At 44.7% G+C, this 15086-nt stretch overlaps 1 non-coding gene across 1 annotated transcript; it reads left to right on the top strand.

Annotated features, from left to right (window-relative positions):
- The first annotated feature begins 12888 nt into the window (after positions 1 to 12888).
- Positions 12889 to 12971, top strand: TRNAL-AAG (transfer RNA leucine (anticodon AAG)). The gene has a single exon. It is a non-coding gene; the product is annotated as a tRNA-Leu (tRNA).
- Positions 12972 to 15086: the final 2115 nt, after the last annotated feature.

Below are 15086 nucleotides of genomic sequence, written 5' to 3'. Positions count from 1 at the left end.
CTACCCATGACCACCTACCTATTGGGCCAGGGAGTTGTGAAACTGATGGTAGTGTAAGGATGGATTCCTAAAGGCCCTCAATGTAAACAGCCTCTAGGAGGAATCCAGAAAGGAAGAGTTGTATGAATGGGATTCACAGTGAATTCAGCAGAACCGGATGTAAGATATGCTGAGATTAAGAGAATGTCGATGATAAGGACCAAAAAAGGAAGCCAAAGGCTCTGTCACTCGTTTTTTAGGATAAGTCTTAGCTTGGAGAAGAATAAAGAAACTGGCAGGACACAACCAAAAACAGCCTGCCCCACCTCCCAACTCCAGTCCAGCTCTCTCTAGGGCTAACCAAGAAAGTCAAACAAAAATATTAAAGAAAAGGTCTTTGCAATATTGAGGAGAAGTTAGGGAGGAGGAAGAAGATAAAGAAAAGGAAAAAACCAGCACCAGACACTTGATGGAGTACTTCCCCTGGAATTCCCTGAGGGCTTATGTTGAGAAAGAGATATCTGTTTAGGAAGTCAGGAATGAGGTTGGGGTCTGGGAATAAGGGGCGCCCAAGAACGATGGTTGCTGGCCTTGGTAGAGCTATATCCCTAAAAGACTCTGAGCTGGAAATAGAAGACTGCCTAACCTGGAGGGCCAAAGTGGGAGTCTATGATTTTTTTAAATTTTATTTTTTCCCAATTACATGTCATGACAATTTCCAGCATTCATTTTTACAAGATTTGGAGTTCCAAATTTTTCTTCCTCCCTCCTCTCTTCTGAAAATGGTAGGCATTTTGATGTAGTCATACAAACGATGCCCCAAATGGATGGGACCCCAATTTGCCTGGAATCGTCGTGAGTTACCGTACTTTGAGGCTCCCCTATTGCTTGTTGATATGCAGGACCTTGCTGTGCTGCTGCAGGCATCGTAATCCCTGCTTGAACTAGGCGAAGACGGAAAATAACATGGTCAGAATGGGAATTCAATCCCACGCCTCCAGGGGAGACTGCGACCTTAACGCAGCGATTTAGGCAGCTCAGCCATCCTGACACAACGAAACTCTCAATCCCCATCACCCTCGCCACAAACCAACGCTGCTTTCGAATGCGTTAGGAGGCTACAGTAGCTTCTTCCTCTCTCTGAGTCCACATAACCCTCATTGGTCTCCTGCTTTCAAGATGCCTCACCAGAGGCTGATGTCCTCCCCACCGACCTCTTCCTCCACAGCACCAATCCCTTCGTTACACTCTCGAAGCTTCTGGGTGAGAGCAACCAGATGGGAACCCACTCTGGCAAAAGTTGGCCAGTCTGCTTCCACACAGCCCTCCTGCTAACGGCATCTGTCTGTCTGTTCATCTGTCCAACTGGACCCGTAGGTACCTATCTCCACACTCGACCTCTGAAGAGCAGACATTGTCCTAGGGCAGACCAGAGGAGATCCTTCATTATGAAGCCAGACAGTTCCAATATCGTGAACTCTTCAAGTCGGTTCAGAAATATTCCGTCCTGTTCGGAGTGAGGACTGGCAACTGGAGGCTCAGTCTTGGAGCAAATTAAGCTGCCTTCAGGGTCATTGGGCTTTGTTTTGGAAAAAAGTGGGAGGAGGCAGATACCAAGGGAAAGAGCAAACCCAGCAGACTCTTAGGGGACAGGTCCTATGTTGGACACCTCTATTTGCCACCAGGGAATGCCTTTGAGGTCATTAGAAGGGAGCAAGAGAGTCAGTTTGAGCAGACCTGGAGGGAAAGACTTTCTGGTCAGGAGTGATGACTGTAGTAAAGGAGACCTGGGCCAGGTAGGGAAGTTTTGGAGTGGCAAATGTTTCCAGGAGGGATGCTTTGGGCTGCAATGGCAGTGGGAGAATCCCAGCCAAGGAACAGAGGCTGCAGTGAGCACTATGATTTGTGGAGATATGGAGGCCTGCTCTGTCTGTCACCAAGGCAGTTTTCAGAACTTCCTACTTGGTCTGACTAAAGTGAAGAGAAGCAAATGGGCCCTCAGAGCTTGCTGGAGCTGCTCTGGTCACCAAAATGCAGGCTGATGAGGAGGATGTGTTAGGAAAGCCAACACTCCAGCAGCCTCCTCTACCAACTGGAGTTTGTCTACCCCTGCCCCTTAACACCCAACTTTTGAGGAGACACTCTTAGGCAGCCATGCCATTTTTGTCCAGATCCCAAGAGCAGCCAACACCCACTGCAACAGCCACTGAAGGCTAGGAGGGGGAGCTCTGGACAAAAAGAAATGAGACGACTGAATTCATTTATCTATCTGTTGTAATTCATGCATTCATTTGCTTTTGAATTAGCTTAGGAGTCTCAAGGCTCTGGGTCCCTGATGAAAACTCCCAGTTTCCTGAGAAGCAGAGGGGCTTGAGAAGATCTGTTGACCTGAAGCTGAAGACCTGCTGTCATCTGGATCAAGACTCTCCTCCTTCAATGTCCATTTCTGACTCTGAATATCCTCTCTCCGTTGGAGTTGAATAAAACCCCCTTTTGTTTACTGCCTACCTGCAACCAAGTGGAATAGAGGAAGAAAGGGACAGACGTAAAGCTATGGAAAGGCAGGCTTGGACTTGGAGAGGACATTTTTAGGTGTGTATACTGGAACTGGGCAACAGATAAGGGGTAAGTGGATCCCAGGTACTTTTTAGTACAGTTATTCCTGTCTGTCACACAGAAGACCAGGATCAGACTCCCCAGAGGACAGCATAACCTCCATGCCTTTTTAACTTTACTTGCTGTTAGTTTCTTCCTTTGCTTAGCATCTGGGGAGCCATGCAGAATTCCTTCCCTCCAGCTGATCCCAGGGCTGGGGTCACCGTAGCAACACGGGAAGGGAAAGGGAGGGCTGCCCTGAGATTGTTTGGCTCCTGCATTTGGCGTCTTCAGAGACCACTGACCAATTAGCAGCGCCTTCTAGGCCACCCAAAACGAGCGGAAGGAAAAAGACACCTAGGCAAGAGGGGAGACTGTATTAGGCTGTGCGGAAGACAGATCTCTGTGCTGCAGGCCATGGACTGTCTGGTTGGCCCCACTGACTCAGCGCCCTCTCAACTGCACTTTGGATCTCTGGTGGAGAGGCAGCCAGGGTAACGAACAGACCGCGTGGACTTGTAGGGCCGCTGTTGCAGCCTCACAGGCTTTGTTCCTGCTAGGACAGGGCTTCTGAAGGAGGTCGAAAGTCCGGGTAGCTCTTCCCAATCCTAGGGATAAGAAAGAGCAGACAGGAGGGTATATGGGAATTGGGAGTCGATGGGCAAGAGAGGTGACACAGGGGACGTGTGGAAGACGAGGGGGGCACTGAACGAAGGAAAAGCAAGTGCGTGGCGTGACTTGGCATAGAGTGACTTGGCATGACGTGTTGGGATTGTGGGTTGGACTGAACTGGATTGTAAGAGTGGATGTGTGGTGTGAACCTCTAAAAGGCTGGGAAAGCCAAGGGCAGTTACTCTGGTGAAACATAATAGATTATTGTGTCTGACTCCTGGGTTCTACAGCTTTGCACCCCTGGTTATCTCTTGATTAGCATTCAGCATCCTGGGTTTGGTTCCGGGTCAGGTAATGTCTTTTTGCCTGTTGAGTTGTGCTAAATTGGGTCATTTTCTCAGGTAGTCATTTCCCCACTCCAACATACAAGGTAGTACAATCACTTTCACAAACCACGACCAAGACTTCCCTAAATGGTTCTCAAGCGATAGTCATTCTGAAACGATTTCACTATGCGAGTGCAAGTCAGCCTCCCAAAGAAGTACTCCATAAACAAAACTGGTTCACATTTGATTTGCTATGCAGTAACCCAGGTATAGCCTCCTATACCCCTCCAACTCATTTCACAATAGATTTCCTCCTTTTCTGCGCAACAGTTTTAGAATTTCCAGGAGAAAATTCCCCAGCTGGACCTGCTCTCTAAATATGAATAAAACACACACATATATATGTATACACACATATACATACATATTTACATACACACATACATTCATTTTGAAAGAAATGGCTTTGACCCTGCCTTTCCAAATAGATTTGTCTCCATTTCTCAAAGCAAAAAGCATTCCTGACCAGTGAATAAACCTAGGGACTGTTACCTGGTGCGCATCAGCTCCCATATCTTTTCTTTTTCTTGTCTTCTTTCTCCTCCTCCCAAACCTAACCCCAGACCTGTTTCCTCTTGTTTGCCTGTTTGTTTGGTGGGAAGTGGAGTTGGTGAAAAGGGACTTTATGGTTTGCTTTTCGGTTCCAATTCTCCATTACACGAACCATGGGCTTCTTTTTGTTTTCCGTTTTTCTTTCTTGCTTTTTGTCTTCTCAAAGCCAAGACTGTCCCTACAATGAATGAGGTAGCTGTTAGCTTCTTTTCTGACTTCCTGTCGTTGTCATTCTCAGTTCCAGAATCTCTTGATTTTTCTCCTTGTGTCCAACACTCGGTTTTATGACTCTCCTTCCCTTGTTTCTCTGAATTCCTTCTGCTGATCGTTTCTTCGAAGGCCATTATAACATTCTATCATGGATGGAATGCCCAGTCTTCTGCCATCGTCGACCCAATCTACAGTCGAAGGACACTTCCTTTGTTTCCCCATCACCCAGCCATCCATCACTCTGTCTCAGCAGCTACCTGAAACGTTTTGGTCTCTAAATGCATATGGAACCTGTTTTCTGTCTTAGATTTCTTTAGATTGTGTGTGCGTGTACGTATATGTATGTGTATGTGTACTTGGTGAGAAACGGAGACGGATCTATTTGGAAAGGCAGGGACAAGCCAGGAAGTAGCCTTTTTTCCCCTCTAGTTTTGCCCCCACTCTTCAAAAGGTCTTTGCCTACCGTTGTACCCCGAAGTCATGCTAATGGAGAAGGGACACTCTCAGAAGCGGATTCGAAGCCTCTACTTCAGGAGAGATTACTGTCTTCATACAGCAGCCCAGACAGCTCAGCCTACCTAACCTCATCGTGACCTACTCCAGCCTTTCCCCATTCACCTCGATTCATACCACGTCTTCCCCCATCTTGGAAGCCTGCACAAGTTGCTTCCCCCTCACTGTTACAATTTTTCGCTGTCTTCAGGCTTTCAGGAACCTCCCCAAAGCCTGAAGTTCCAACTGGCCTTGTCACCGACAGGACCAGTCCCTTCATTACAATATCGTGGCCTCTAGGTGGAAGCAGCCTGGCGGGAACTGGAACAAAAGATATCCCAGCCCCTTCTGCACACTCTCCCCTGCCAAAAGAATCTATCTGCCTTTGGTCTGTCTAGGTACTCATTTCCACGCACAGCCTTGTTGTCCCTGAGGAACAGATGCTGCCCTAGGGTTAGGGGCACCCGCAGCCAGTCCTGCAGCTCTCTGTACTAGCTAGAGTGGCTGGAAGCCACGGGCGGATTCTAAGAGAATCTGAGCAAATTGGCCCCTGGTCTGTTTTCGGAGACTTTTGGCTTGCCTTCGGGGAGAAAGGGGCAAGGTTCAAGCTAAGGAGAGGAGCAAATACAGAAGAGCCTCTGGAGACTCCAGTCAGACTGGAAACCCCCATGTTGACACCCCCAGGGAATGTCTATGGAACCATCAGAAGTGGGCATTGAGGTCGATTTGAGCTGCCCAGGCAGGGAAGACTTTCTGGCCTAGGGTGATTGTGGTAATAAAGGATGCTTGGAATGTGGTTGCAGAGGTTTTTGGAGGGAGGGAGGAGGGAAATGTTTGTCCTCAGGACTCCTGGGATCTGAGTGAATGGGACAGGCCCAATAAATTCAGGGAGGTGGCAATAATAGTGATTTGAGTGAACTGATCCAACCATTCTGGAGAGCAATTTGGAACTATGCCCAAAGGGCTACAAAAATGTTCATACACTTTGACCCAGCAATACCACTTCTAGGGCTGTATCCCAAAGAGATCATAAAAATGGGAAAAGGACTCACATGTACAAAAATATTTATAACATCTCTTTGTGATGGCCAAGAACTGGAAATTGAGGGGATTCCCATCAACTGGGGAATGACTGAACAAGTTGTGGTATATGAATGTAATAGAATACTATTGGGCTATAAGAAATGGTGAACAGGAAGACTTCAGAGAAGCCTGGAAAGATTTATATGAACTAATGCTGAGTGAAAGGAGCAGAACCAGGAGAACTTTGTACGTAGCAACAACCACAGTGGTCGAGGAATTTTTCTGATAGACTTAGAACTCCATTGCAATTCAAGGACTTAAATAATTCGCAATGATCTCTTAAGGCAAAATGCCTTCCACATCCAGAGAAAGAACTGTGGAATTCAATCACAGAATGAAGCAGATCATTTTTTGTGTGTGTTATGTTTTGGTTTGTTTTATGATTTCTCCCATTCATTTTAATTCTTCTATGCAACATGACTAAGGTGAAAATGTATTTAATAGGAATGGATGTGTTGAACCTATATAAAATTGTATGCCATCTCAGGGAGGGAGTAGGGAGGTGGGGGGAAGGTAGGGGAAAAAAATCTAACATATATGGAAGTGATTGTAGAACACTGAAAACAAATAAAATAATAATAATAATAAAAGAAAAAAGAAATCATGAACAGGGGAACTTCCAAAAACCTGGAAAGACTTGTATGAACTGATGCTGAGTGAAGTGAGCAGAACCAGGAGAACACTGTACACAGTAACAGCCACGTTGTGAGATGACTGACTTGGTAGGCTTAGCCCTTCTCAGCAATGCAAGGACCTAAAAGAATTCTAAGACTCAGGATGGAAAATGCCATCAACATCTAGAGAAAGAACTACGAAGTCTGAATACAGAGACAGGCAGACTATTTTCTTTTTTGTTGTTGTCTTGTTTTGTTTTTATTTCCCATGGTTCCTCACATTCATTATAATTCTCAACACTCGCGTTGTCCCTTCAAATGAACCCTGTCTGCTCACACCTGGCCCTCCACATGGGTCTAAAAATTCCTTTCCAGGTAGCCACACTGTCTACCCTCAAGTCCCAAGTGCCTCCAATACTCCTCGTAGTGACCCACACCCAAGCAGAGGAAAGGAGGGATGGTGTTGGACAAAAGGAAATGGAGGGAGAACCTTGTCTATCTTGCTTCATTTGTGTATGTGAGTGACTGACTTTCCTTCCTCCTGCCTTTTAGGGACAGACAGACCAGGACCTGCTGGGATGGATTAACAATAGAAGCTATCCATTCTCCATCAGCCTTACTCATTTCTCACTTCTGCAGGGCATCTCCTAGAAAAAAAAAAACCTTTCAAGAAACTAGTCACAACTTTCTCTCCTCCCTCTTACTTCTCCACGTCTCTTAATGTGCCTTCTCATCTAACTCTTTAACTGAAGCTGCTCTCCCATTGGAAAAAGAGGAAATTTCACTCCATCATCCCTTTTGACCTATCTTCAGGTATGGATAGCACACACCAATCCCTCTTCTGGACACTCTCTTTGACCTCATTTTCCTAATCTTCTCCTTTAGCTTATCAGACCCCATGATCCAGACCTGTTCACCATAGCTGTCCCTCTAGGCCAGAGAATCTCAAACTTATTTGGTCTACTGCCCCCTTTAAAAAAATTACTCATTGCCCCTCTCGAAATCTACTTTCTTTAACCCTTTAACAGTTTCTTTTTGAAATTTGCATCATTTCAAAAATACATGATTTTTTAAAATGACGTATCTTAAATTTAATAATTTCATGTAAATGTGTGGATTCTTTCCTGAAATTTTGATGACACAATATTGCAGCATGTAACCATGTACTATTGTAGACAAGTCATTACATGCATATATTCCTGCCAATGCATGTTGGTCTTCCTGACAATGTGAGACAAGTTCACCTGCTAACACCTGCATCGTCAGACTTGACCACTTTGTTACACAACAGATGGAACATGTACAAAAGGTTTTTCAAAATTTTCTTCTCTTCTCTTCTTTCCTTATATGTGTTAGCCACACCCTTATTTTTATTTAATGCCCCTCAGTTGCACCTGAGGCTACCACTGCCCCCTTGGATCATTCCAGCGTCCCTCAGAGAGTGGTATGGTCCACTCTGGGAACCTATGCTCTAGGCTTTCCATTCCTGGACCCTCTAGTCTTCCATCTCTACATCCACCCCACCCCCATCCTCTTCTTGATGTCTTCACTTCCCCTGGATTCAATTAACCCTACCTTTTGACATATTACAGTTTCATTCTTGAACTCCTGTGGCATATGACCATTGCTTCTCAAACTCAACAAGCACAAAAGGGAGCTTATTGTCTCCCTCCCTCCAACCCCTTCCACCTTTTCTACAGGTATGAGAATTTAGTAGGGAGGAAATGTTGTGATTCTGTGAAGGGAACAGCCATCTTCCTAGTCATTGTGCTTCCCACCCTCCACCAGACAATCTATTCTCTCCCTCTCAATCCACACATCTACTCAGTTGCCATGTCTTGGCCTGTTCACCTCCATTCCTTCCGTCATATTCATCTCCCTCTTCCCCTCTCAGTTCTAAGGGTCACAGAACTACTTTAGGTGCTCATCCCCACTCCTATGGATTATTGGAACAGTTTCCCAATTGGTCTCTGGGATTCCAGTCTCTCCCCTGCAGTCAATTCTAAACTGCAATAGCACAAGTATACCTTTGTCTCTCTTTTAAAGTACCTTGTTGGTAACCAGCATCTTGCATCTTATGACACAATCATCTCAGAATAAATAGCCAACATTGCAGGAGGAAACATTTAGAAAAATAGATTAGAAAATAATTAGGTGCTTTTCACAGCTGTGGCTAGGTGGAAAATTCTTATTCAAACAAGGGAGAGGGGCCACTTAACACAGGAGTCCAAAGGGACAGAAATGACTACATAACACATATAATCTTTGGTATAAATCAAGACAAGGAGGATAGAATAGGGAGAGACACTGCATAGTAGGACAAATATTAGCATCCCCTATCATCCCCTTCAATGCCCCCTCCTCGTCCCATCAGAGTGTGATGTCCGATATGAGCAGGGCACTGACAAAGCCTAGGACTTGAAGAGCCATATTCTAGGAGATAGGTGGTCAGAGAAGAGGAACAGTCACTTTTCCAAAGAAGAATAGCTAGGTGAAAACTATTCCAAAAAGATCAGGAATTGTCGTAGTCACCTCTAAGCAGATATTAGTGGATAGGACAGGAAATCCATTCTTACTTCTCTACCTTTTAGAACTCCCAGATTCCATCAATGCTCCAGTTATGTGTCACATTCTATGGCAACCCTTTAATGACATTTCCCCTAATTGTTACTGTTCTTTACTTCTTCAAATACTCCTGTAGCTATTTTTCTGTTTGCAGGTTGAATTGATGCCGCATCCCCTGAACTGTCATATTCTCCCCTCCAAGAAACTCTTCGTAGACTGAGACTGTTCTTGGATTTCTCTTTGTATTCCCATTATCTTGCACAGTGTCCCCAGGTGCAGAAGTAGTAGTAGTAGTAGTAATAGTAGCAGTAGTAGTAGTAGAGTAGTAGTAGTACCTTGAGAAATGCTTCTTGGACAGAATTTTAGGCTTCTTGGCCATAGATCAATGTTGTCGCTCTTGAGGGAAGAACCTATAGTGTGATCAGTAGAGGAGATAACTGGAGAGAACTTCCTTCTGAGAAGACTTATTAGCAACTGCTATACAACTTGATACCCTGAAAGGGGTGTCTCAAAGGATGGAAAACTTAAGTAACTTGTCTATGGTCAAATAGTCACAGGAACTTGGGATCCTAGATAGATTTAGAGCCAGAATTCCAGGCCAGTGAGTTGCAGTGTGCTGAATGAAGTCCCAAAGATAATCTGTGCCAAGAAATGGGGAAGGGGAGGCATAAAGAGTTGAAGAGAGTGGGGACATTTTGGCATAGGGGATGGATTCTGTTCTGGGCCCTCTTCTCTTCTCCCTCTATACCACTTCACTTGGTGATCTCATTGGTCATGATTTTAATTAACTAACATCTCTATGCTGATGTCTCATATCTACCTTTCCTGCCTCAATTTCTTTGCTGATGACAATCTTTCACCTACAACTGCCTTTCAGCCATCTCAAACTAGATGTCCTGTAGACATCTTAAACTCAGTATATCCAAAACAGAGCTCATTCTTTTCCTCCCTAACTCCTACCTTCCCTAGTACTATGGAAAGCAACAGCATCCTAGTCCCTTAGGCTGGTAACCTAGTAGTGGTCCTGGATTTGTCACTATCTCTGAACCCCCATAGCCAGTCTGTTGCCAAGACCTGTCGATTTCACCTTTGGAGCATCTCCCAAATACAATATCTTTTCTCTTCTGTCACTGACACTTCTCTAGTGCAAGTCTTCATCTTCTCACGCCTTGATTACTGCAGTAGCCTGCTGGTGGGTCTGCCTGCCTCAAGTTCCTCCAATCCATCCTCCATTAAAGTGATTTTTCTTAAAATGAAGGTCTCATCACACCATCTCCTTACTCAATAAACTCCAGTGACTTCCCCTTGCCTCTAAAAGCAAATATGAAATTCTTCCTTTGACTTTCAAAGCCCTTCATAACTGAGCTCCTTCCTACCTTTCCAGTCTTCTTACACCTTACATCTTCTACACATACCCTTAGATCCTGTGACACTGGCCTCCTGACTGTTCTAGGAATAAGATACTAGTTCTCTCGGTTCTGGACATTTTCTTGGTCTGTCCCCACAGACCTGGAATGCTTCTCTCCTCCACTGTGACTACTGATCTCTCTGACTTCCTTTAAATCCCAACTAAAATTCCACCTTCTACAAGAAGCTTTTCTCAATCCCTCACAACATCAGTGTCTTCCCTCCATTAATTTTCTTCTGTTTATCCTGTATATAGTTTGCTTTGTATATATGTTTGAGTGTTGCCTCTCCTATTAGACTGTGAGTTCCTTGAGGGCAGGGACTATATTTTGTCTGTTTTGTATCCCCAGTGATTAGTACAGTGCCTCATACATAGTTGGCACTTAATAAAGGTTTAATGATTGATTTATTGATTGCCTGGTGGCAAGGGTTGGAGGGGGCAGTGAGTTGAATGGAAGGGTGAATGGTGGTGCAAGAATCAAGGACTGGTGGTGACTATGAAGTAAGACTGGAATAGATGGGGGTGCAGGATTGGGATATGTTCAGGGTTTATTTGGAATTGCATTCCTCCTTGGACCTATCTGCAGCAAAATGAGGAATGGAGGAAGAAGTTTTGAAGGGACAGAGATATAGGGGCTGTGGAAAAGCAAGGCAATATTTGGAAGAGGTGTTATCTGCCCAGGCTAGTTAGGTAGTGTTCACAAATGTCATCTGGGGAATAATCCAGTCCTTTGATGCAAGTTCTCGTTAGTATAGTGCTGAGTATCTCCGCCTGTCATGTGGCAGACCAGGGTTTGATTTCCAACCAGTTCACATATTTTTACCTTTGTGTTATACTGGGGAGTCATACAAAGCTCCTTGACTTGGCATCCAGTGGTGCCATGACCCTAGCCTATAGGGCTTGGAAATGCTTAGCTCCTCCTTGTTGTTGGTCTTGGTGACAACAGAAGCATAGCTCCTGCCTCTGGAGGCCTGAAGAGAGAAAAAAGTGAAGTTCCTTTGCCCGCCCACCCACCCACAATGCTTCACAAAGCACAAATGGAATTGTGGTTGAAGCTGAGGGAATTATCTTCTCATAGATCTTTGAGGTCAAGGTGCTTCATTACAATCCATAACATTTAGCATCCTTTGTTTTGTTGTGTTGGTTCTCTACATTCATGTAAATTGGGTCACCGTGTGTATTGTTTTCCTGGCCATGCTTTCTTTGCTTCTCATCAGTTCACTCAAACCTTTCCATGCCTCTCTGGATTCATCCTATTCATTATTTCCTCAGGTACAGTAACCATTTGATAAAAAATACACTGAGCATAATTGCTTTAACCTTTCCTTAATCGGTGAGCATCACTTTTGCTTCTGATTCTTTGGTCGTCAGCCAGTCAATAAATATCTGTTGAACATTTATGTGCCAGGCACTGCGATGTGTGATGGGGATATGAAAATTTGGTAATCCAAAGAAAGGCAAAAAACAGTCCCTGCTCTCAGCAGCTCACAATCTTATGAGGGAGCAGATGGCTGTGTAAATATTTATATTTTCTCTGCCTTTTAGAATCAATAACAGTAATGTGAAGGTGTGGTGTTGGTCATGCCTAATAAAAGAATTCTCCTTATCAGAGAGTGTGGACATTTTAATGATTGTTTCAGATATTTTGAAATCCTTCTCCAGAATGATTGGACCAAGTCAGAGAACCACTGGCAGTTGGTTAGTGTTCCCATCTTTCCACAGCCCCTCCACCTTGGGCAATTCCTCCTTTTTCCTCATCCTTTCCAGTTGGCTGGAGGAGATAAATCCACACAGAGTTACCTGCTTTCTCACTTCTCTGATAACTAGCGATTTGGAGCATGCTTTTAGTTGGTTAGTAATTTGGTTTGTCATTGTACTTCGAGGGAAATGGCAGCTGCCTAGGACTTCCTTTCCCAAACCTCCGTGTGAAGGGTAGGAGAGCACAAATCTCAATTCACTTTTTAGACTGAGGTACTGGGAGGGTGGTACTGCTCTGTACAGTAATGGCAAAGATAGAAGTGAGGGAGGGTTTGGGGAAAGGTGAGTTCTGTTTTGGACATATTGAGTTTGAGATACTTACTGGACATCTAGACAGACGAAAAAACAGTTTGACTGTGACGGCAGGGGAGAGTATGTGGGGGGCCACCTTTTGTGCATGGGTCCCCTCTTAGATGCTTCACCCCCGAGCTTGCAGGACTGAACTGAAGGAACTGGTCCTGTGCATGAAGAGGTCGGTTGGAGTTGGTCGGCCTCTGGCGAGGTAACTTTAATTAGGAGACCAACGGGGGAACGTAGACCCAGTGAGAAAAAGATGCTGTAGTCTTCTAAGAGGTGAAGAGCGTTGGTTTGAGGTAAGGCTGATGACGGTGCAGATAAAAAAGCATGTGGTGTGGTCAGGATGGCCGAGCGGTCTAAGGCGCTGCGTTAAGGTCGCAGTCTCCCCTGGAGGCGTGGGTTCGAATCCCACTTCTGACAGACTCTTCTCCCTCTTTGTCTTTCTCCTTTCAGCACTGACCTGACGGCTTGTATAAAACTAAAGGCAGACTGACCAGCACTCACGCAGATTCCAGGCAGAAGCGGGCGCCTCTTCCTTTGAGCACTCTTTAGTCTAGACAGTAGCACGAGCACCATTTCTTATAAGGCATAGATAGCCTTAGAGTCCATTCCGCTGCCTATCCCCAGAGCGTCGTTGCCTTAGTTCCTCCATGCTCATGATCCCCAGATCCTCTGCAGAGGCGTTTGGGGAGTGCAGCTAAACCGGAGGAGACAGATTGTCTCAGGTACTATGGGGAAGGAGAGGTCAGAAAGTCATTCTGCAAACAGATGGATCAACTACAGGAATATGTGAAGAAAAAACATTAACAAGTAGGCTGCAATCACATTAAGGTGTCAGAAAAGGTTTCTCATAGGGAGAGGCACATGCGGCAAACCTTGGGGAAATCTGGGGGGTTTTAAGAGGTAGATGGGATAAAATAGTGAGATGTTGGCCTTGGGGGAGAGATGGGGGACTGCATCAAGTCTCAGGAGATATACACCATCAGATTTCCGTGCAAAGAAAAAGGAGAAGATAAGTAGGCAGGCTGGTTTGAAAGATAAGAGTGTGCTGGATGCTGCAGATGATGGGGCAAAGGGGCGGGGTGCACAATTGCCTTTGACCAGGCCTAGTTAGAAATTTCATAGGAAATGGGACACTTCATAAAAGTAAGTTTAGCTCTAAGAGAGAAAGTATATTCATAGTCTGGAAAGTGTATTCAATAAGGATATAGCCTTGATCCAGTTGAGCTCAGTTCCTCGGCTTCCCGGGATATTCCCCAACTAAGCCTCTGTCAGTAATTTCCAGCTCCTCAGAAGACTGGGAAGCTCCATGAAGGACCTGGAGCCTTTACTGTCCTGAGCCACTTCAGTCTTAGACATGTCTCAACACTTGTTAAGGAAACTAACTCAGATCAAAGAGTGAGTGAAGGGGAGCGGGGGTGAAGTGGAATAGGGAATGTGGTAGAAATTCCAGCTACTAAGAGAGTCATGTTGCATCAACCAGAGTAGGTAGGTTGAAACCAGATAATGAAGATCTGTCTTTAAATGTCCAGTTTGAGCAGTTAGGTTTTTCCAGTTGTAAACTGAGACCTGGAAAAGTCCTTAAATTAAAAGAGCCAAAGTCACCCACTGCATCCTGGGCCATGGTCAGTTATTTTGACTCTTGTCTTGCTGGTGGACTCAGAAGACTGGAGGAGAGAGTGAGGCTCACGACTGTGTTGCTCTGCTTCACTTAAACCAAATTCACTCACAAATCAAGACATCACTCTCCTGATGTCATTGGTACTTTTCGAGAATGAAGAACAACCAATTAACAATCTTTGCCAAAGATTTTTCCTCTTAAAAATAAAATACATCACTTTTTACTGATGCCTTTCAAGGAGACATCTGAATCCTTTTAGGGTATGCACAGTCCCCACAAACAAACTAATGAACAAACCACAAAAATCCCCCTCCTTCTAGAATCTAGAGATTTCCAAAGTTCCCTTTAAAAAAGTTACTCAGCCCTCCCCAATCTACTTTCTTTAACCCTTTAACTTTTTTTTTAAATTTGAGTCCCCAGAGGCTACTACTACCTCCCTGGATCACTCCAGTACCCCAAAGAGGTGGTATCACCCACTTTGGGAACCTAGAATCTAGATGGAAGCCTTCCAAGATGAACAATGCTATCGAACAAGCTGATGTATGTAATAAGGTGACAGTATCTTAGAACTTCTGCTTTCCTTTGGTGCCCTTTTTCTGTCCCTGAATATCTGCTCTGAGGTGACTAAGATGTTTCCTGATTTGTTTGGGGCAGTTTTCATTCTTCTTTGGAAAAGTGCCTGTTCCTGTCCACGGACCACCTACCTATCTATTCAAGCATGGCGCTTGATGCTGTTGTCAGCATTACACATTGGAAAGGGGAAGGAGATGATAGAAGATACTAATATTTATCCCACCTTGCAATTTCTCTCATTTTGTCTTCCTTGATTAGATTTGTACAAAGATTACAGATGTTATGACTCTTATGTGTGATATTCTTTCTCCCTTGTTTGGATAAGAATTTTTCATCTAGCC

This window comes from Notamacropus eugenii, chromosome 2 (assembly GCF_028372415.1).
Source record: "Notamacropus eugenii isolate mMacEug1 chromosome 2, mMacEug1.pri_v2, whole genome shotgun sequence".
In the NCBI taxonomy this organism is placed as follows: Eukaryota; Metazoa; Chordata; class Mammalia; order Diprotodontia; family Macropodidae; genus Notamacropus; species Notamacropus eugenii.
This window is presented reverse-complemented; position numbering and strand designations above follow the sequence as displayed.